The following is a 22,646-nucleotide window of genomic DNA, read 5'->3' as shown; positions in this document are numbered from 1 at the left end:
CTTCTAATAGAAGCACAGATGTACTTGACTGCTGACAAATAAATAATCCAAAAAAGGTACTCTTTAAAATAGCACAGTTTTGATTTCCACAATTTAAACACAATGGATTGTAACTAAAAAAATATATATTTCAAAAAGTTACGTATAGTCAGAGTTCTAGCAGTCTGGCACACAAATGATGGTGATCAAAAGTAATGGCGGTTTGTATGTCTAACAAAATGTTAATTGCATGTTGATAATATAATCTTAAATCTTTGCATATATTTTAAATTGACATTACAAACCTACGGCAGGATCGTAACGCATTTTTCTTCAATATCGTGCAGCCTTTTTAAAACTCATTTGTTTACATGATTTCAACGAAGTAAAAAGTCTGTCTTTGTAATTGGGTTTGGCTTTATATCAGTTAAATAGATATACTGGCAAAAATGGTTGTATATAATCTCTATCATGGTTTCTATCAACTACACCATTTTTTCTGAAGCCACTGAATCTTGTGCCACAACAAAATAAATGTTTGATCACAGGTATGGATGAGTTTGCGGTTTGGTAAAATCGAGACTGGCAAAAACGCAACCGGTATGATCTCATTCTAGAACGCGGACTCGGTTATTTTTGCAGAGTACATTATAATGCAAGTAAAGGGTTGCGAACGCCACATTTAACTTTCTAAGCCAAGTATCACGACTGAAACACCTGAATCTAGTAGTTCCTTCAACAAGACTGAATCACAGAAACATTGGCCCTTTAAACATTCCACACCTCCAGTCATGTTTACAACACCTGTCATTCACGTTTGAAACACGTGTTATATCATTGGCAAAAGCTGTTGACTAAAGACAACGACTCCAACTGGATCTGCCAAGTCTTAAAGCACATCATTGGAGTTGACAGATACGGCTTGAGGTACAGTCGGTGACGTGACCCTCTTCAGCTTTCCATGCTTTTCCACTACAGTCCCACTGTTGAGCATTTACAAAGAGCCTGATGGAACTGGCAGGTACATGAAAGTACTTAAACCTCACCTCCGGTTACGGATAAAGACGCCCTTTCAGTTTTCAGGAATGGCGGGCGGCTTACAAAAAGGTGGAAAAAAATGCCTATCACAGCATTCCTCCCTTGATCAGCCCGGCATTGCACTGGTCGCAGGAACCCTGCCGCCAGGCTTACTGGCGGTACACACCGACCCTTTCAGCAGTCAAACGTGACCTGAGACGCTTTTGAAACGAACCTTTCTGATTTCGAGACTAAAAGGGGAATGAAAATCATTTCAACGCTGAGGAAGAAATGAGAATCCTGAAGGCCCCTATGTGCCAGCACAACTACAGAGGGCCATTGTGCATGGGCTCTGAAACAGTTCACTGGACGCTCGGGGAGATTAGAATTTGACAGGGATGTATGTAGGTTGGGGGAGAGGGCAGGCAGTAATAGGTTTGCAGAAAATAGTAGAGCTGGCGAGGCGAGAGAATGCCCTTTGCCCCGGTACCATGGCGACACCCCTTGTCCATCACCCTCCAGGGGCCCGTGCTATTGGACAAGACTATAAAAGGCATTGAGTCGCTCGTTCCAGTTGGTGCAAGTTGCTATAATTTACTCACAGCTATCACCTTTGAAAAATGAACCAAGGTGCCTCGCCGGATTAGTCTGGAAGCCCACTTATCATCTGATCTTTTATAAAATGACAATGCAGAAAACTGCATTCATCTTAGTCCTATTTTCTAAAAATAGAAAACACATTACTCACCAAATTGGAATTCATAGCTGGAATATCTGCACAAATATTTCATTCCTCTCCAACTGGGTAAACTAGTCCCGCACACCCTCCGTCCCTATCCTTACTTCACAGATAATGTTTCCCGCATTGCTATGCGTCACCGCCGAATCTACAGCACCATGGCAAAAGCAATTATATTCTGCCCGAGTTGTGGGTTTGTAGTCTGAATTGAATGTGTTGAGATAAAAAGGCCAGGTACCATGAAATAATACCAAGACATTAAATAGACAACACGTCTCACTGTTGAGTTTGCAAACTGAACACTAAAGTAAATGTACAGGGAACTGGTTCGTTCCTTTTCATGACAAGGTTACTTTTAAGAGCTCACAAATCATTAGTTGTTCCAGAAATGTGATTGAATGTTTATGTGATGATGTAAAGTTATATGGGGTCACTTCTCATATGTATGTGTTTCTGAATACCACATAGAAACAAATAGCCAAACTAAAGCGTCAAAATTGCTGTATATTATATTGTCAATTGCAGTTCTGACAGTTGAAGAGTTAACTTGGTCCGATAGCTACGCCTAAAGTTTGCATCTCGTAATTTAACAAAATACAGTAATCCGCTAATCGTAGTTAGGTCTCTTACCACAGAGTGCTGCTTTTAAATGTCTATTAAGCTATACAAGTTATCCTACTGCTAGCTATCCGGAAAAAAAACATGAATTAGCACTAATTATTTATAATGAACTTATATGACAGTAAAAATGACTATTTAAATATCAAGCCAGGAATACTACGTTATAATACACACAGTATGTATTTGACTTTGTACAGCAAGTAAAGTGGCATCTTTAGCTTAATCATCACCATTTTATTGTTCACTTACTAAAATCTAGTATGGAGTAAAAGATGTTTTATCATATTTAATTAAACGCCTGACAAATAATCAGTAAGCTGTACTTTCTATTTATTTATTATTGGTTAATATTTGAAAAAGTTATTTAACTTGTTTTTGACACTATAACACTGATATTGGCTTTTTTTGTAATGTAATACGAATACTACCGTCTACTGTTATAAAAGCTTTATCAATTACCCCACATAAAAATGCGCTTCCAGCACAACCCTAATACTAAATGTGCAATATTTTTATTTACAATAAAAATAAAATCCGACAACACATGTCTTATTTAGGTTATTGAAAGGTAAAGGAAAGGCTGTTTAAGCCACAAAAACAAGTTTACCACAAGCATCCGGCTCTGCTTTGACTGCTGTAAAATATAAACGCTTGACAACTTCTCACCACAAACCAAGATCTGAAAATCCAGATATAAATAAACATCAACTACCAAGAACCCAGTAACCTAACATAGGCAAGGTGATGTGTGATCTATTTTTAACAATTCTGAAACTAGAGCCGGACAAAGTTCAGGCGATAACTTCAATTAAAATGCCTCAGGCAAAAAAAACAGAGAACATAACCACAGGCAAGGTGCTCTCAAAGAAGTTTATAAAAGTTAAATAAACCCAATATATTTTCCAAGCAAAGTAAACTTACTTCAAAAATACTTTAAGCATTACGTTGCCAGCAAAAAGCCACAAAGTTAGTTTCTGTAGAACGAAAGAAACTAAGAAACTGAGCTGTGAGAAGAAAGGTACGCACCAAGACGTCCCATTTTTTTCCATTCATGTAATAATTTCTGATTCAAGAAAGTAATATTCATGAATTATTAAACAGACAGAGATCCCAAATTGAATCAGAACCGCTTGGCAACCGCTTACTTAAGTCAATCCATGCAACACTTCTGCATTCATTGGTGATGGCTAAGCTACCCGATGCCCCGGCTTCAAATCCCAAAAGAGCTACCACAACACTAAAATGTTCATCCGGTGATGCTCATACTATCCCGGTATAGTTCAGTGGAGTCTCTCAGTCGCACTCTTCCCTTTATAGTGAGGTATGCACCCTCAGCGGGGTCAGAGGTTACAACCACAGTCCTCATTTGGCGAGTGAGTAACAGAGAGCGGGCCTCTCCCTAAAGAGACTGCCTGTGGTGATTAATGACTCCGATACTCTGCCATCAATAGCACGGCCGTTCACGTGAGCAGTCGGCCTGCATGTCCGCAGCCACTGGAACACCTCCAGGAGCCAATCAGAGGACTTGTTTTCGCCTAAGCCCCGGTCAGCTCCAAACTGACCTTCTCCGCTTCACACTGTACTTCTCCCTGCCCTTCTCCGACACGGCTGAGCCTTCTATTAATGGCAACCGCAGGGCATGAGGAAAAAGATAGAAGCCGGTTAGACAAGCCATATTCTAGACTGCACGCCAGCCGTGGCAACAGGATGAAAGTCACAGACTCAGGGCAGTTTACATGGGCAACGGCAGTAAAAGATATAGGCTGAACAGCCAAGTAGTCAGTGGATTTTGCAGTGACTGAACGAATCAATAAATGTGTTCTGCTTTTTTGGCTGTTGAGAACAAAGGAGGGAAAGACAACAGTTTTTTGGAGCTTTGCTACTTATCACGTGTAGAAATGGGGAATGTGGCTAGAACATGGCAGGCCAGAATTCACATTATGAAAAGTTGACTGTTTAATGTACGAATCAAAAACAATTTTGAGCCAGATTGAAATCACATGTGAAATAAAAAAACTGCTCATTGGTCAACAAATGGCTACATCAGAATACATACATTTACAGCAAACTAACATTTTCAAACTATTGGTTGCATGTTGAAGCATTACTTCATTTTTTTTTTTTGACAACTTTCCTTTACGGCAAAATCACTGTAACCACAATGGTTTTTCTACGGTACCATAGTTTAACCATGGAATTATAAAACTGGTTTAACAAATTGTAACAAATCTGGGCAAAAAAAAACTACTAGAGATAATCAATGATAATGAATTCATTGTGACTATTTAATCGATTAAATTGATTAATCGACAACCAATAAGCATCTACCACGATTGTTTTATCATGTATGCAAATGGAAGAAACTGCGAGACTGCATGTAACATCTGAAGATAATGTCCAATTTGTTTTTCTTCCTTAACTGATCAGACACATGCCTTCGGTTCAAAATGTTTTTGAACTCTCTAAGTTCAGTTAAGTAACTTTAAACTTTTAAACCGTAATATACATCCTGTATCATTGCAGGCAATTATATAACTTGTTGCTTAGTGATTTTATTGATCAAACGATTAATTGATAATAACTCTAACGATAATCGATTAATTGAACATTTCAGCCCTAGTAACTGAAATTTATCTAAAAAAAAAAACATGCATAATATTGAATGGGCTGTGATGCACAAGATGAAACGCATTACCAAAAGTTGGTAAAGCAACATAAATTTCAGTTTGATCACACCCTAAAACATAAACAAAGCCAGTTTAAGCCACGTTATGTCCCTCAACATAATTAAATTCATGGCACGCAAGAGTAAGGCTTTGTGACTCTTTGTGGTACACAACAGGAAAGAACGGTATGGGGTAAATCCATATAAAAACAACAGAGTGATACAAAACATAATAAAAGTGATCAGCAGGTCCACTGCTGCACGGGGTGGGACGTCAAACCAAGGGTCCTTTTAAAGGAAAGTGCCCTTGCAAACACACGGGTCCACACATGTCTGCAGAGCAAACATGAACTGGAAGACTCAACAGCATATTGATACTTGAGAAAGGGGTGTGGGAGACACATTGACCCCACATGCATACCTACAACAATGGGAGTCTTAAAAGCCTCTGGCTTTTTCAGAAAGCTCCCTCTCAAGTGTCAACACCCACCTGTAAGCTGTTTTTAAAAAAAACTACACCTTTAAATGGATTACATAGCAATTATATCCACCCCCGCTTTGCGCATCGCATTAAGAAAGACATGTTATAAGCGGCCAATCAAACAACGGTCTCAGATAATGTCTGCGTGCAGGAATTGATGTAACTTGCTGTCGATTTCTTGGATGAGAATCCGTGTTTGAAGCCTCTGTGCTTGGAGATATGAAAACAGGCAAGGGTAGCGGTGCTTTACACCTCTCTAATGCATTTTTAATTTGATGACGAGCTAAAATGAATTGAGAGAAACAATTTAGGGAATTGCAGCGCTTTCCCAAACGAAAAGGAACGCATGTTCACTTTGATTAAAACTTAGTCGGTCGTCAGATATTTCTCTTAGATGGCAGTGTGGCTCGCGAAGTGTTTGACTGTGATTCACTTAACAGTCTACTCGGTTGCCTGCAATTATGTGACGGCAACCAAACAAACACGAAATTAAAAACCAAAAGTAACTATTTTTTCTATCTTAAAAAGTTTGTTGGTTTCAGGATCAATCACAATGTTTAAAACCCTGTTTTGAGACCTTTAACCTAGGACACTGTTAATAAAGGGAAAAGTGTGTTACAGATGCATCACCGGATGCAATTTACAGCAAGACTCTCAAAGGTTTAATAGCTAGTCATCCAATTTTTCCAATTAATGAAATGATAGTCCTTGGGCGATCCAGTCAGCCGCTTCAGAACTTCAAACACCATCCTTAAATCTCAACAAATTGTGGTTCAGAGCATCAGCGTGACTGGGACAAAAAGCAGCTGAAGTCTTTCAACGTTGTAGTCAAATGACACTTCTTTCAATAAAAATCATGCAGAACACAGTGACCTTCGTAATTACGTCTGACAAGCTTTACTCTAAAACTGCCATCTTGGTGTGAATCAGCCTATCACAGGGCACTCCAGAATCAAGATAAACCTAAATTGGCAGATGCGTTTTGAGGACAGATAACTGGCAATGACCATCAGAAAATGAAACATTTTCAAAAATGAATTAAAACAAATACAATCGCATTCTTGGAGAAGATTGGGGCTAGTTGGTAAAAGGACGCCAATGACAGCTGGGAACCCACAGGCTCCTAACATGTACCAGGACACCATCCTGACCCAAAATAACTTGACAGATACATCCTAATTGCTTGTAGGGCCAGTCACCCATCTCTGGCTCAAACCATGTCAAAAAGGCTTGAATAAGATTGGCATTATGTCTCCCTTATGTAACTTTTAACAAACCATCCAGCTTTTAAAGTCAACATAAAACTGCATCCTATTATGCTTCCATTATGTCACATCCGTATTAAACAGGACAATGGAAGAGGAAAAATCCATCGGAATGTGAAAAGTGGTATCTGCAGGACAGGTGGTCAAAGGGGAGGGTTTGAAGCACGATGGCTTTCGGCACATGCAACAAGGAGAATTTCAGAGAACAAGACTCTATGAAGCCCACGGCACAGGTGCTTAACCGTGCTAGTGACACGTGCATGTTGCTCAGGAGAAAGAGAGCTCTTCAAAGTAGATCAGTGTTTGTTCAGAACAAACACCAGCTTGACGGCATACGAATAACCCATTTTAGCTTACTTTAACCAGAGAACGATAGGCAACTCTCTTAACCCAAACCAGGGGCCGACAGATGGCCTTAGAGACGCAATCGCTGACTTCTTGAACAGAAACACATCTGTTGATGGTGTCTTGGTTCAACGACCTGTGTCAATAAACACCTCACAATAGACATCAACAACCTATTTGTCTACTTAGCAAAGACGCCCAGATACGTGTGGTTTGGGCTAGACAAAACACAACCTTGCAAGAGAAAATGTACTGTTTGTTATGAAGCCTACAGACATAACACAGGACAACATCACTGGTAACACTTCCGAGGCATCTCTCTATATCTGCGAAACCTTAGAAGACTAAACTAAAATATCATGGCGTTTTCTTGAGGAAAAAATGTTTCTGGAATATAAGCCACATAAATCAAATGCGCAGAGATATTAAAGAAATAAAAAGCCAAATATGAGAAAAAGCTAAAAATAAAATCACATTTTCTGTGACTTTTTAGATGACAACCCCAGGTGATCCTACACATTTTGTAATATGCTACGAGAGCCATATTTCAACTCAAGGCTTAAAATTGTGAAAAACTAACTAACCTGGCATACGAATAGACTCATCTATACAGGGCTTCATGTCTTCTTTGCCACAATTTCATGTCCAACTTTTATACCTTTTAAAACCTTAAATGCCCTTTTAACTCTACAGAAGTTAGGACTTCAAGAACTAAAGCCAACTTTAAGCAGTTAGTGGGGACATTTAACAATGACTGATGTATTCAACCTAAAAACCATAAACTAGACGCTTCAAAAATCCTTGACTAAAAGAATTCTTTGCATGATATCAAAACAATTCTTTATCTTTTGTATCTGGAGCCTCGCAGCATGTCAAAACAGAACCCCATTATGTGCCCATCCATCTTTTCTAGTAATTTTCCATCCAATGCAGCCATCTTCAGACAATACTCTCAAAGCAATGCTGACTTTCTCCATACAGACATGCATTCCTGAAGTGGTATCGCCTTGCCAACCTTCCCACATTGCACATGGAAAATCTGAACAACACCCTTTCTGATGGCAGACTACATAGACAAAATGGATGCTACTGGAAATCACAATCAGTCTGTTATCTGTTATGTCTTGGCACTATTACGCGAGGAACCACCTACAGTGCACGTGTTGATGTGAAATAACCAAATAAAGACAGACAACGTCCTTCAGTGAGAAGACACACGGTGTAGTTGACTTGCGAGAAATAGCACACATGCGTTCGTCTGGTTCCACAGCGGTTCTGCAGTATTTACTTGGTCAGCACTATGAGTTACCGAGCAGCTGGAAGCTTATACTGTTTGTCAGTGTCAAACACACCTGGTCTGCGCCCCTCTTTTCCCCACAACCTTCTCTCTTCTCTTTATCACAGGCCAAGATTTTAACACCAAAGGAGGTGTAAAAAACACGCTTGGAGTGATGTTTGGTGTCCAAGATGTTTAATGATTTAAGGACTGCTGGGTTAGATGAGGCCTAACTAATGATCAACTGCGGCACATATCACATATCATGACCTTAAAATAGAAAAACGGCAATGCTTGACTAAAAATTACAAAATATCAGCACAACACACAGACATGTACGTATAAATGAATAGTCTATTTCCGAAATTACATTTTTTGACTGTGCATTCAAGTTATTTTATTTCACAGTAAAAATATATACCACAACATATCTATATAGGTGGCAACACCAACTTATTTACGTACCACGATATACACCAAATTAAAAAAGTTGCAGTATGCACATTATGTCGCAACTATATATTTATATACAATAAATTTATATTTAAAGTTTATCAAGCAAAACCTGTCACCAAAATGCTAGTGATGCTATCAAGGCTATACAATGTTTTCTAGCCCATCCCTAAGCATCCATTATATTCTGATTTGTGTGGCTGAGAGCTTAAACATTTTGTCATTCCAAACCTGTATGATTTGAAAGATATTTTCCATAGAAGAAAGTCATACACAGGTTTTGTACAACATGGGGTGAATAGATGGTACCTTTTTGTTTCATTTTAAGCCCATGATTTATAACCGTTTTATTGTCTGTCAGGAAAAATCATACGTCTGGTCACTTCAAAAATAACACCCCAGTGGCGCCAGGCCAGGTTGTGCTTTAATTCCCTAACCAGAACACGAGCAACAGCAATCCAAACACCACAAATCAGATGGAAAAAGACATGTTTTTGGTTCACCTTCCACTCTGTCTTTTGATTGTAACGTCAAGGAGTGGACAGATTTGATTCTGGAATTAGTCTGGGGCAGAGCCGACTGAAAAATCCACTATGGGCACTCAGTATAATTCCTTGAAGCGATATTCTACAAATTGACAAGTTGTGCGGCACGAGGACACCCCCTCCTCCGCAGCACAGTGCCATTCAAGGAAAATTAAATTGACGGATTTAAGATTCACAAGGAGTGGACAGAGCGCAGCCGGACGCGTGCCCTGAATTTAAAGCTCTAATCAGACCCCCTGCTCATTGCCCACACTGATTTCATCGAGCGGTGCAAATGGCGTAGCCGAACACGGACGCTTGTGAAAGATACTGAAACCATATTTCCTCGAAATGCATGCAGCAATGCATAAAAAGATTTATATTGATATACTCTTTTTAAAGAAGGGCTTTTAAAAGATGTGACCTGGGTTTAGCACATGTGGATGTTAACATGGTGTATAATGGAAATAAACCAAATAAAAAAAGTTGCAGTAGGTTTCCTAAAAAGTCGATCAAAAGGAATATTCTGCTATAGATGGAGTGTAAAGATCGGAAAGGGTTAGTATTATGTGCCATAAAATACCCAAAACATGTTTGTACTCCGTATAAGTAGATATAGTCTTGTAAGACTTTCTTTCTTAAGCAGAACACAAAAGATGATATTTTGAAGAGCGTTGGTAACCAAATAGCACTGGACCCCATTCGCTTCTATTGTATGGACACCAAACCAATGCAATGGGGTCCTGTTAACAACATCTTTCAAAATATCTTCTTCTGTGTCCAGCTGAAAAACTAAAGTCATACATGACTAAATGATAAATGACAGAATTTTCAATTTTGGGTGAACGATCACTTTAAACCCCATTGACCTCCATTGGATGGACACAAAACCCCAGAGACCAAGTAAATGTGGATTTAAGAATACAATAAATAGCTCCAGACTGAAAAAACGCAATCCTAACTATAATAGTTAATACATCATTGTTCAAACTGACTACACTGTAAATCATTTTCTTAAAGTAGATGTTTTCAGAACTCGACGCCTGAAGCGATCCACATGACCTCTGTTGTGACTTCGCAGGTGGCCTGAGTACAACTGGCTTTCTCGTCCGCGACCAACCTCGCACTTTACGGTTAACCAGGCTAATCTTTTAAGCAACGGCAGGTGTTTTCCCCCTCTCTCCAGCTTGGTGTAGCTCTGGAGGTAGTGACAGATCTAAGCTCGATCAAGACGAACTCCACGGTCGCCTTCCTGAAGCATTCTTGCAAAGATCATAAAAGACACATTGGCACTTGTGTAAACAGCGGGCAATTTGAGTCTAAGAGCATCTCAAAGGAGTGGCACGAAAGGGGTCTTCCCTTCATCTAAAAGGATGCTGGACACAAATTGGCTCTTGCAAACATTAAACGTGCACAACGTTTCATTTCCCTCTTAAATCCTGCAGACACAACACCATGTTCATCAGCCGGCCATAGCGTCGGGCAGGATATGTAAACAGCATCTTTAAAAATCAATATTATTGCATTTTTAAGCAGGTAATTTAAGTGTGTGTTCATGTGAGTTGGCTTTTATCTGCTCAGCTTAGCCCATCCAGAGCCGACAACGTGTCTTAGTCTCCAGGCCATCGCGCAAACATCCTATGCTACATTAAACTCGCGTTCAACAACGTGCTGAGCTAGTGAATCATGCCGTCTTCCCTGTAAGACAGATCTGTTTTTCATCCTCTGCTGAGACCACAGGCCAGGACGTCTCCATTGAGTCCATAGAAATCAACCTGAAAAACACTAAGAACTCGGCAAGTCGACCACTGAAGAAAAAGTGCTTTTTTCTATTCGCCTCTTTGTGTTCGAGGAACGCGGAGGAGAAGGTCGTGTGTTGTACTCAAAGCTGTTTTTCCTCAAAAATGTCAGAGTGCAGTTTTGGTCCAGAGGTCTCAACACTACAGAAAGTCTTGACCCAAGTTATGCAGTGGCATTACAGCTACATGTTTTTCTCCTCACAAAATGCTGTACTATTGCTTTTCTCAACTCTCGAAAGCTGTTGTTGCTAATATTGGTTTTGCCAGTCACAAATTATACTGCATTACTTGTTTTTAAAATATGTAAAATCCGCACAGCCAAATCCTTTCTGAGAAATGGCCTATTTGAAGAATTACAACTAATGGCCCGTTTGTTTACCTTCAAGTACTACAGATATTGATTTTTACAGGGTTATTGTCCACAACTAATAGGGCTCAAATCGATTATTTTGATAATCGACTAATCTAACGATTATAAGACTAATGGTTGATTCTTTATACATAATCTCAAATACAAACGCTGTACAGTTTTGTCTTAAATAAAACAAATGTGGAAATGCAATAAAAAATGTGATTGAAAATGAGCTAAATAATTGTGATTATAATGTTACCCATATTTGTACATCCCTGATATATATGCAAATCAATAGTCATAAGTGATTCTCAAATAATGAAATCAATTCTTCCTCACATCACAATGGCAAAATGTATATTTTGGGTAGTTGACAAATATACCATAAATGTGTCCTATGGTGTGACAGCAAAAACTAAATATGAACATAAATCTTTGTAGTGTTATTGTAGTGCTTGTCAACTACACGTGTATATATATCTATATATATATATATATATATATATATATATATATATATATATATATATATATATATATATAGGCATTGTGATGTCATTAATTATTGATGTCATCATTAAATAATTATATTTTAAATATTAATAATACAATATTATTAACAGTTTGTTTTCTACATTTTGCCATTGTGATGTCATGAAATATTGATTTCATCATTAGATAATTATATTTTAAATATAAATAATATAATAATATGAATATTATGTTTTTTTTCTACATTTTTGCTATATAACACACAATGGGACACATGTACAGTATATTTGTCAACTACCTATACACAAAAAATAAAATCTACAAATAACTTGGTTGTCTACAATAATAAGATTAAACACGTTCCCTCAAGTAAATTTACCATGGTTTTATATAGTAAAAGTGAAGTAACATTTTTTCTGGTGGATTAATTACTATTTGTATTACTATAGTTTAACATTAAAAAATACCATGGTTAAGTTACGGTTACAGTAGCACAACCATGGTTAATTTGTAGTTACCATTACTTTTTTATTTTATATGTGCTACAACCATTGTTGGTTTTTTATTTCTACTAATGAACAACGAAAATGTTTACATTCTACTCCCATGATGTGACGTTTTTACGAGAGAAACTACTTTGATTGTGAAAAATATAAGAACCAGACTTGATTTTATCCTTTTAAAAAAGGACTGAATATGACCACTGGGAGCAATATGAGTGGAGTCTATTGTTGTAGAGAATGGGATGAACAATTTGAGTTTTAGAAAGTGATTATTCTTCGAGTTACAAAAATATATATTTTTTTTGGGATAAACATGCCAATAAATCATTAACTTGGTTTATGCTTTAAAAGATTCCTTTTCTAAATTCTAGAAATGTCAGAAATTGCAAACCAAGCAAAGCAACATGACAAAACATGATCTCATTAAAAAAACATACGTCTCCTCAAAGGTATTGCGTGTTATTGCACATAACAGATGTGCACGCTAGTAGACAAAAAAATCTGCTTGCCCCGTGCCAGTAAGAAATCCGGATTTCTCTGCTTTCTTCCTCTCGGCGCTCCACACCTCTGCTGATGATGCAAGTCTTATCACAGCACAGATCGTACGCAGCCTTGCATTAGAGCTGTTTCCCACCGCCTTTAAAGCCCCCTCCATCAGAACAGAGACCCAGGGTTATTTACAAGCGGTGCTACAGAAATCTAGGTTAGGCTGCAATTGAAGTGTGAACTATTGCACACTGCAGCAGACAGTCCTTCAAAAGACTGAAGCTGCCCGCTGGAAAATAAACAAGAGCTACGTATATGTGCATGCAAAGAAAGACCAGCTTGTGGCAGGAGCAGCCCGCCGCCACGGAGTTCTGGCTGCGGCGTCGTCTCAAATCCAATCACGCTGCAAGATTACAACGTCCGATTACGAAAGCACGAGAGATCCGTAGCACGACTACACACATGATAAATTTTGTTGTGGTCGGCGACAGTACAGTATAATGAAACTTAAAGGCTTTGAGCGGAGAGATTTGCAACAAAGCACATAACTACTTCACAAACACATATTTGTGACTCCAGCGTACAATCATCTACAATAAACTTCCAGGCACCCGCCGGGAGAAAAGCACCTCATACTTCTTCTATTTTTAAATCCAAACAACGGCAAGTCACGTGTGCGAGGATAAATCAATACTGTCAACTACTGCTAACGTTTTCTTAGCGCTCCTCCAGAAGGGCCGCGCAGTAAAAGGGCATTTTACAAGGTACACCAGAAATAAATATCTCGGTGGACTGGTTAGCTCAAACAAATTACAACATAAATGAACATGCAATTACAGAAGCAAGAGAGTTCTTCTCAGGGGCAAACAAATCAATAACTCTTGACAAGTGCAACAGTACAACGGGCCAGAACATCTTCTGCATCTTCAGCCCATGGGGCACCGCAATACCTGCAATCGCAATTAAATTAAGGACAGGGGAGAAAAAAACCTAGGACTAATTCAGTCTCCCACCACAGACTTTCAATAGTCCAAACTCAGATTGAAATGGGGGGAAGAACATGAAACTGGGCAGCATTTTCAGAAACCCGGAGATGAAGTTTAGAACGTGAAACCCAATAGGCAGACGTGCCCTTACAGAACTTCTACAAGAATAAAGGGTAGGCAAGAAACATATACCTGTCCTCTAATTTCATCCCTCTTTACTCGCTGGAGTTTCCCTTGGGAAGGAATGAGGGGGTTGCAGAAAATAGACTTAACTACATGCCAAGACAGAGATATGGCCTTATTCCAGAACAACTCAGTATAGCCTTGTTCATATGAGATATTCAAAGCCTACACAACAAAGCATCTCAATACTGAGAAAGTTGAGAATATGTTGAACTGTTTTACAAAAAAACAAGGTACATGATAACCACATCTTGGCTACACAAAATTAGGGCGGTCGATTAATTGTGATTTATCACATCCAGAATTAAAGTTTGTGTTTGTATGTCTGTGTAGTGTGCATATCAGTTTTGAATAAATATTCATATATTTAACAAAAATATAAAAATTAATAGACATCTATATATCATTTAAATTATATATATATATATATACACACACACACACACGTGTATGTTCTTGTGTTTATGAATACAAAATGAATATGCACAGTACACTGACATATCATGTTAACAAAATTTTATTCTGGATGAGATTAAACGCAAATAATCACTTGACAGCCCTTAACACTATATAGCAGTTTAAGTATCGAGTTAGACTGGACTTCAACCTAAAACCAGTTTGACCAATTATTATCCACTGAAATATCTTTAAGTAATATCTATGATGTCATAAAACTTAGCACATGTCACGTTAGCAACAACTTTTTTCCAAAAGCCTTATATTCTTTAGTTGGAATTGTGTACCGCTTTAAAAATAAAATAAGAAATTCACATTTGGAATCATTTTGAGAAAAAATAAAATATTTACATGGCATATTATTACTATAGAAATGTTTGATTCATATTTTTGTTTCTGTAATCTATTAATTGTTTTTAATAGCATCTGAACCTAACATAGCCTAAACAAAATACACTTAAACCATTAAAATCATTATGAAATATGCAAAAACACAACTTGTTAGTCGCGTTTCGACCGAATATCTTTATTAAACACGAAGGCACAACATTATAAACAATGCATGTGATACTATAAATAACTATAAAACAAGGAATTTGTGAACAGTAGACATTTAGAGTCAATCTGGAGACACATTCAAGTTCACTGAGGTGCATTAAACAAAGAAAGTAAATGTTAAGAGAGAGGGAGCGTTGAAATGTCTGGTGTGTTTATGGAGGTTTTCTCGTCCCTCGACCAGAAGAGGGAAAAAACCCTCACACAGCTGAAAGGTTTGAAAACGTCTCCATGGAGAGTCGGACGTGACGAACATGCTAAAAAGCCAAACAAGCCAATAAGCAAAAAAATTCTCCTGGTTCATTAGCCGTACACACTGGGCTACTTTGTTGAGTTTCTATTAGGAGGCAGAGACAACAACAAATTCACACGAACAAATTTCAGGGGTTTGATAGGGACACCCTTTGAACAGAAGCCCCAAAACAGACTGTGCTTATTTAACAAAAAAATCCTCCAAAACGTCAGACACAACAATGCCACATTATTTACAATCTAAAACCACACATTAAAGCAAAACGCGAACCGTACGTTTTTAAAAAAGAGCGTTTTAGAAAGACCACAACCTTGAAAACCCGAAAACGTTCAACAGAGGCGCCAAAAGCGATAACCGTAGAAAAATGACACCTTAAGAAATCATCTGAAAGCAACACGGAAATGAAGGTTGGTTGCACCATATTCGCGATTTACATGAGCAATGACAGATTTAATCGCTTTTCTATTGAGATTGATTCTGTCGATCATCTGTTTGTGGTCAATAACACCTTAAATGACCCACTGATGTCCTTTAACGACTAAATTAACACACAACGATAACAAACGGGGAAAATATATTTACACCGTAAATGAGTTCCCCACACGGGGATTTCAGCATGCAAATACAACAGCCCAAGTTAGATTAGTTTATTAACTGGTCACCAACTTGACAGTTTATTTAATCGATCGCAAGAGACCTTCATTTAGTCCTCCAAAAATAGCTAAAGGACAGTTGTCAGAAGACATCACAACTAACGTAACAGCTCGCTAGACTAACGTTAGACTGCTCTTTTAAACACACAAACATGACTCACGCCGTTGCGATTCGTGTCTTAACACAATCATTATTCGATATCGCGCGACAACCGTTAACACCTTTGCGAGGCTCCGCGAGCCGTTTAAATGCCCATCTTAACCGCTAACGACGCGTTTAAGGCGTCGCGACAAACTAAAAACGCTTGCGAGACGCGCCTCGTCGATTATAATGAAAGCGTTACGGTATGTCGCGTCGGCGCTCGCTCGCGGTTAATATGTGGGTCTTACACCTGTTTGCATTCGGCTCGCAACAGAAGCGCCAGTCTCTCTGCAGCACAAACAAGCCAAGCCTAAAAATACCCCCGGTAACGTCAATTCAGTCCAGCTGCCTCAAAAGCCCTCCGCGCGGTCTCTTACCTCCGTTTACGCAGATCGGCGTCACATCTCGGCTATTTTAACGTCTGGATGTCAAACTTGTTGGTGCATCCGAACGCGAGGAGGAGAAGAAATCTCGCCCTTGTGCTTCTCTTCATCTACACGAATCAATCTGCACACACACACTTTCACTGTCCAGCCTCGAGGCCAGAGCAGCCGAACCCCGACACGCTCGCGTCGATCTGAACACCTCACTGTGCAGCCGCGAGACTCGACCAGCCGAGCGAAGATCCGCGCGCTCGCGCATTCTTTAACCGTCCACCTGCAACTATTTCTATTTCTTTGCGTAACAATGTTAGTTTTAATCTACTTTATTGTTTGCTCTGGTTTATTTTAATCTTCTTTTAAAAAGTTTTGTACCGCCTAAAACTTTGTAATGTGCTTTTACGTCTTATATGCATATATACAAAAGTATTGGCGCTTTTTGTATTATGGTGTTCTACCTTTTCATTATTAAAAATTGTATTTCAATATTTATAATAATAATTCCGTACATATAGTAATAACAATAGTATAAAAATACAGTTTCCTTGCTGATTTCTACGTCGATAAACTCCGGAGGCCTGATTTATAATACTTGAATAAAAACTTTCAGTGGCCGCTTGAAGACTCGAACAGCAAGAGTCCGTCCACTCGAGCCCACAAACATCTGATACGAAAAAACACATTACATATTTTCTAATAACAAAAACACACATTACCGTTTGAGATGAATTAAGATAAACTGTCCCGATCCCAACAAACAAATCCTTTATAATGCTTCTTTGATAGGCGAATGAACCGATGTTTAAACCAAAAGTCCCTCTTGTCGACAGGTGAATGTGTGTCGCTGGTTATTACTGTCTTCCGTTTATTTATACACTCGCTCTCAGATTGTCTCGTGTCCCTTTTAAGATACGACAAACCGGGAAAGAGGATGAATTATTCCTGGCAAATCCACGGGACGACTGCGCGCAGCTCGATTAGAAGTCCTACTTCGAGTCTTAATGACGGAGAAAACAAATGAAAAGAAAGATCAAATGAAAGTGCATAACGACAGTCAAGGGCGATCACATGGCGGAGCGAGAGCTTCGGAAGACTGACATCCCGATGCAGAGGGCTGATGCGACCAAGCGAAATGAAGGTTTCGCTGCGGTTTTGTCGACGTGAGAGCTGATCTGCACTTGCTGTGTAACTCCAGTGGATGTGCTTTGAAGAATATCATCCCTTCAGACCGAGGAGGAGGAATATACCTTTACACTCCACCCCTTAAAAGCCTCCACCTCTTGTTGCTACTGTGCTCCACTTCCCAGACTGTAACAGACAGACAGACAGACAGATAGATAGATATTATCATTAGGGCTGTCAAATGATTACTCGTAATTAACTGTGCATGTTCATTTTGTATTTATGAACACATAGACATGAATGCATGTATTAGAGAAAAGTGTAAAATATAACAATTAATAAATCTTTTTTTAAATTATTGGTAAATATAAATTAAATCATTTAAATATGTCCTAAATACATAGACAAGTATGTGTTTGTTTTGTGTTTATAATACAAAATTAATATGCACAGTGCACAGATATATATTATGTAAATACAAACTTTTGTTCTGGATACGATTAATCGAGATTAATCATTTGACAGCCCTGATCATTAATATATGAAGAGTTTGGTTCGAAAATGAGAGAACTCTGTTTTTAAAATCAGCGTTTTTAATTGTGCATAGCAATACATTTTCACTTCAGTTAGTTTGTTTGATTTATGCCATAATAACAAAAAAAACAGCTAACTGACACAATAAAACTATGATAACATATAAAAGTTATCTCATTTTTGAACCAAACTCTCCATAAATTACATTTACTTTTATTAAATTAAGATAATAAGATAATTTATTAAGAATTAACTTAAATTATTCTTAAAGTTAATATTATTATTATTATTATTATTGTTATAATATTTATTATTATTGTTATAATATTTATTAATATTATTACAAATAAATAATAATTGAAAGACAACATTTTTGTTTCTATGCATGTGAAAGAAACGCACGAAGCACTTCATAAACTAAATTTACTTTTATAATTATTCTTATGGTGTTATTATTATTATTGTTGTTGTCGTTAATATTATTGTTATTATTAATATTATTAATTTTTCGTTTCTATGCATATGAAAGTAACAGAAGCAAAGGCACATTTTAAAGGCAGTGCAATTATTAAGAAATGTCACTTACAGAGATTTAACATAAATTACGTCTATCTAGTTTAATATTATCTCATGTAAGGGCTTAACCTTGCTTGACTTTGTCTTTGTATGTGTTACTACAAATGGGTAAGATAGGTTTCTCATTCCTAATGTACTCTTTGGCTCATGTATATCTAAAACAGGTCACAAAATCCCCCCAGGCATAGAGATGCAGTCCTGTACAAATGTTTGTCTCAATACCAGGTAAGATATAATCAGCAGTGCACCTCTGCGGTTTCATCTGCTGCAGCCATTTCAAGTTGGACAGTGAATACCCAGATTTGAAGGTCTCTGGTGTTGCTCTGTATATCTGTAGTAGAGGATAAGATTATCACCATCCCCACAGTTTCGTACTCCGCAATCAATATCTGGCCATTTCTGGATATAAAGGTGGCCATCTGAGAGACAACCTGGGGTGGCTATAAAGGCCATCTTTAATAAGGGCGAATGTCCCCGGCAGTACCTGAGATCACATTTAAAAGAAATAGTCCAAATGCATCCAGGCGTTTGATTGATGGTGTTAAGCCTGGACGCTTTCCGACAGGTAGATTAGAAACTAGGGACCCTATTGTAAAGTTTATATTTATGGTATATTGTGTTGAAGGGTCCTAGATTGGATTTAAGTGCGGATGGCATTGCGTTTAATACTTGTCAAGCAATATATACTTCACAAACATACAAGAGATGGGTTAAAAACGATAGAAATTGCTTTTATAACATTCACATCTTCAAGGTTCGGTAAAATAAATGAGAGTGAGGAAACGATGACAGAATTTTCATTTTTTGGATGAACTGTTCTTGTATTAGGCAGCATCGGTTCAAGGTTAGTTTATTAACTTCATGTGCAAGTTAATCTTCTTAAGGAATAAGTATTTATAGCAAAATAAATGCCCTGAAATGTCATGCAGTATCACTATCGGTTGTTTTTCTCCATGCTAATATCATGTTAAAAGATGATAAGCGAACTGAAGCCGAACGCAGCTATATGTTTGGCAGAGCAAATCCAATGGAGTGTGTTTAATGTAAAGTGACAAAGCAATGTCCCTGAGAGCAGCCGTGTTTGCTGGGCTTCAAATCCTATTTGCTTTTTCACTTAAGGTATTAAAAAGCAACGACAAGCCAGAAACAATGGTGCCCTTGGCTCATTGGACTACAGCTGTTAGACGTGAAGATGTCGCCCAGTCAAACTGTAACACTGAGCTGTTGTGCCGTATACACACGCCTACGGTGTACTGTACTGTATGCACACACATTATAGTATCTTATGGAGTGTCACGAAAATTATTATGACAAAAGGTCTGTTGGTCTTTAAAAAAAGTCAAATTTTGATGAATACAAACACATTCTGCATGAACCACTAGATTTTGTTTGCCTTGTCATTAATTTAAACTCTCATTCTCATTATGTAATGAGTGAACATATATATTGTAAAAGATATACATGAATTTGTTTGAAATTAGTATTATTATTATTATTGTAAATGAAGATGAACATTTTTAATGTTACCATGTTTTTATCGTGTTAGAGAGTTATATCTGATTTTGCAAATGAATTCTTCAAATATAGTTTAATTTAACCCAACAGTTGGGTTGGTCCATATGTGACCCAGCTATGAGTTGAAAAAACCCAGCATATCATTTAAAATATATTAGGGATAAGTATCCACACATAAAAGCATAACAACTAAAAACACCATTCATTTATGCTCACGAAAATAATAAGAATTTTAGTTCATGACAGGAAGACTCTCATTACAGTATTACGCTTCCTAATGAGAATCATCAATGCAAATAATACAGATTTAAAGTCTCATTCACGTTACAGTAATGTAAACATGTGGGAGTAATATCATGAAAATGGAGCCCAATTTATGGCTATTAAGATGTTTTCTTTGCATTGTGAATCTCTTTGAAGACTCTTTCTTTTGGGAGAAATGTTTTTGTGAAATTCACCAACCGCATTTTGTTAAGCTTTGTTAGAAGTGCAGTCATGAAGCTCACACTGTATTAATCGGTTGAAAATGAGCAATCAAATACTGCCAAACACTGGATTTACATCAAACCATCATGCCCATTGTGATCATGTTAGGCGGATCATACCATACCCTTAAAAGTCGCCACGATCGCACCATAAAAGTCAACCATCACAGGCTCAGCTGTTCGCATCTTCAGTTTGGTCCTGTGGGATTATGTGTGGGCACAGGGCTTCTGCACTGCCAAAGAATTTAGTTTGTTCTCAGTTGTTCTTGAAGCGGTGGATATCTACAATAAGCATCTGCTTGTCTGGATACGGAGTGTCGTGAATTTTTAATGCAGAGGTTATGTTTATTGCTCAGGTCGCGTTAAAGTGTGTTGGCTAGAAACTGACGTCTACATGCTCTGATGCATGAACGTTCTCCTTTAATGCGCCTGTCTGCTTTAGTTTAGTACCACGGTTGAGCAAACAAGGTTCAGACAGGACGCTCATGAGCGCATGCTCACCTGTGTGCTTCTTTTCCGCGCCCAAGGCGATTAACCCAGTCACACCATAGGGCGTCGCAGTGAACTTTGCGTTTCTGTGATTAATAATTTATCACCGATGTAAATGGGGTCCAAGTAGTAAGGGTAGGATCTAAAAGATCGACAAAGAAGACAGCTGAGTACCAAATAAAATTTGGCATCTCTCATCTGTGACAACTGCTCCATTTGCACATCATTCACGGTCATCTAGGCAGCATCTGTTTAATAGTCGCATTTGTTCTTTGTTGAAAAATGTATCAATATGGCCAAAAAAAATTCCGTTATGAGGTTAAATGGGTTCACTAGAACGTGCATGGTAAATAGCTATTTTGTTTTAAACAGCAAAAACTGAGATAGTGACATGTATCATGGCATACCCATAATGCATTGTGTCATTCTGTGCCGTTTCCCCTTTACTAGAACATTCTGGTTGCATCACATGAGCGAACGCATCCAAATTCATAAATAAAATTATCATATCTCTGTGGGTGGCCTGTCCTGACATGCAATATTTTTCAACTTGCAGTTGCGAAAAAGTAGGACTCTGCATCAATTACAACTCTTGATAAGAGCAGTTATCAGTTATGTGTGAAATAAGACGCCAAGTTGATTTATTTAGGCAAAATTCTGTATTTTGAAGGAAAAGGCTTATCCAAAATTCTGTCATTATTAACACACCCTCATGTTGTTCTTAACTCGTACGCTTATTTTTATGCTGTGTAATGCATTGGTACATTTTGTTATGTTTGCTATGCAGCATTTGCAACTCAAAGTGACCTAGGGCTCTCAAGTTTGAAAATTATCTTTCATGTCTTCAAAAACTACATGCTTTGTGCAGGGAACAAAATTAAGTTATTATTCACTGCCTTTATTCTAAGCATGTGTCTAGACTGTGTATGTTTAGAATCGAAACGTATTTTACTCCGTTTCTTCATACGTTAAAACTGATGGACATCAAATAAGTCGACACAGTTTTTTTCTGTTCGGTTTCTTGTCGTTACATTTAAATCCGAATTCTTGTCTAAAATCCATTTTTACAATGTGATCTCATGAATTTTTTTCCAAATGGTATGTCTTAGCATCAATAAAAACATAAAAAATTTATGTTTTGTGCTTTTAAACATTAGTTACTCATACCTTAAGTTTTTATTACTCCAACAAGACCTGAACAGCATAGGTTAATTTATATCCGAGCGATTGGGTTCATCCCTTTTTGACCCAAACGCTGGGTTGAAAATAACCAAGCATTTGTTAGTGCATAAATGTTGCAAGATCTATGTAAAAACTTAC

The 22,646-nt window shown here is 37.9% G+C and overlaps 1 protein-coding gene across 5 annotated transcripts in view; it reads right to left on the bottom strand.

The window, feature by feature from the left end:
* Positions 1 to 22,646, bottom strand: part of dag1 (dystroglycan 1) — a 363,385-nt gene that overhangs the window by 12,080 nt on the left and 328,659 nt on the right. For 3 of the 5 annotated variants that reach the window (XM_056759078.1, XM_056759079.1, XM_056759080.1), the window contains one exon: positions 17,322 to 17,913. The exons of 1 other annotated variant lie outside the window; for it this stretch is intronic. The gene's annotated coding sequence lies outside the window, so the exon portion shown is untranslated. Of the gene's footprint in view, positions 1 to 16,602; positions 17,271 to 17,321; positions 17,914 to 22,646 lie in introns of those variants that run through there. One more of the 5 variants, XM_056759077.1, reaches the window with a different exon arrangement.

The sequence above is a fragment of the Triplophysa dalaica genome, chromosome 10 (genome assembly GCF_015846415.1).
Source record: "Triplophysa dalaica isolate WHDGS20190420 chromosome 10, ASM1584641v1, whole genome shotgun sequence".
Lineage (NCBI taxonomy): Eukaryota > Metazoa > Chordata > Actinopteri > Cypriniformes > Nemacheilidae > Triplophysa > Triplophysa dalaica.
Note: the sequence above shows the minus strand (reverse complement) of the source record. Positions and strands in the feature narration are given on the sequence as shown.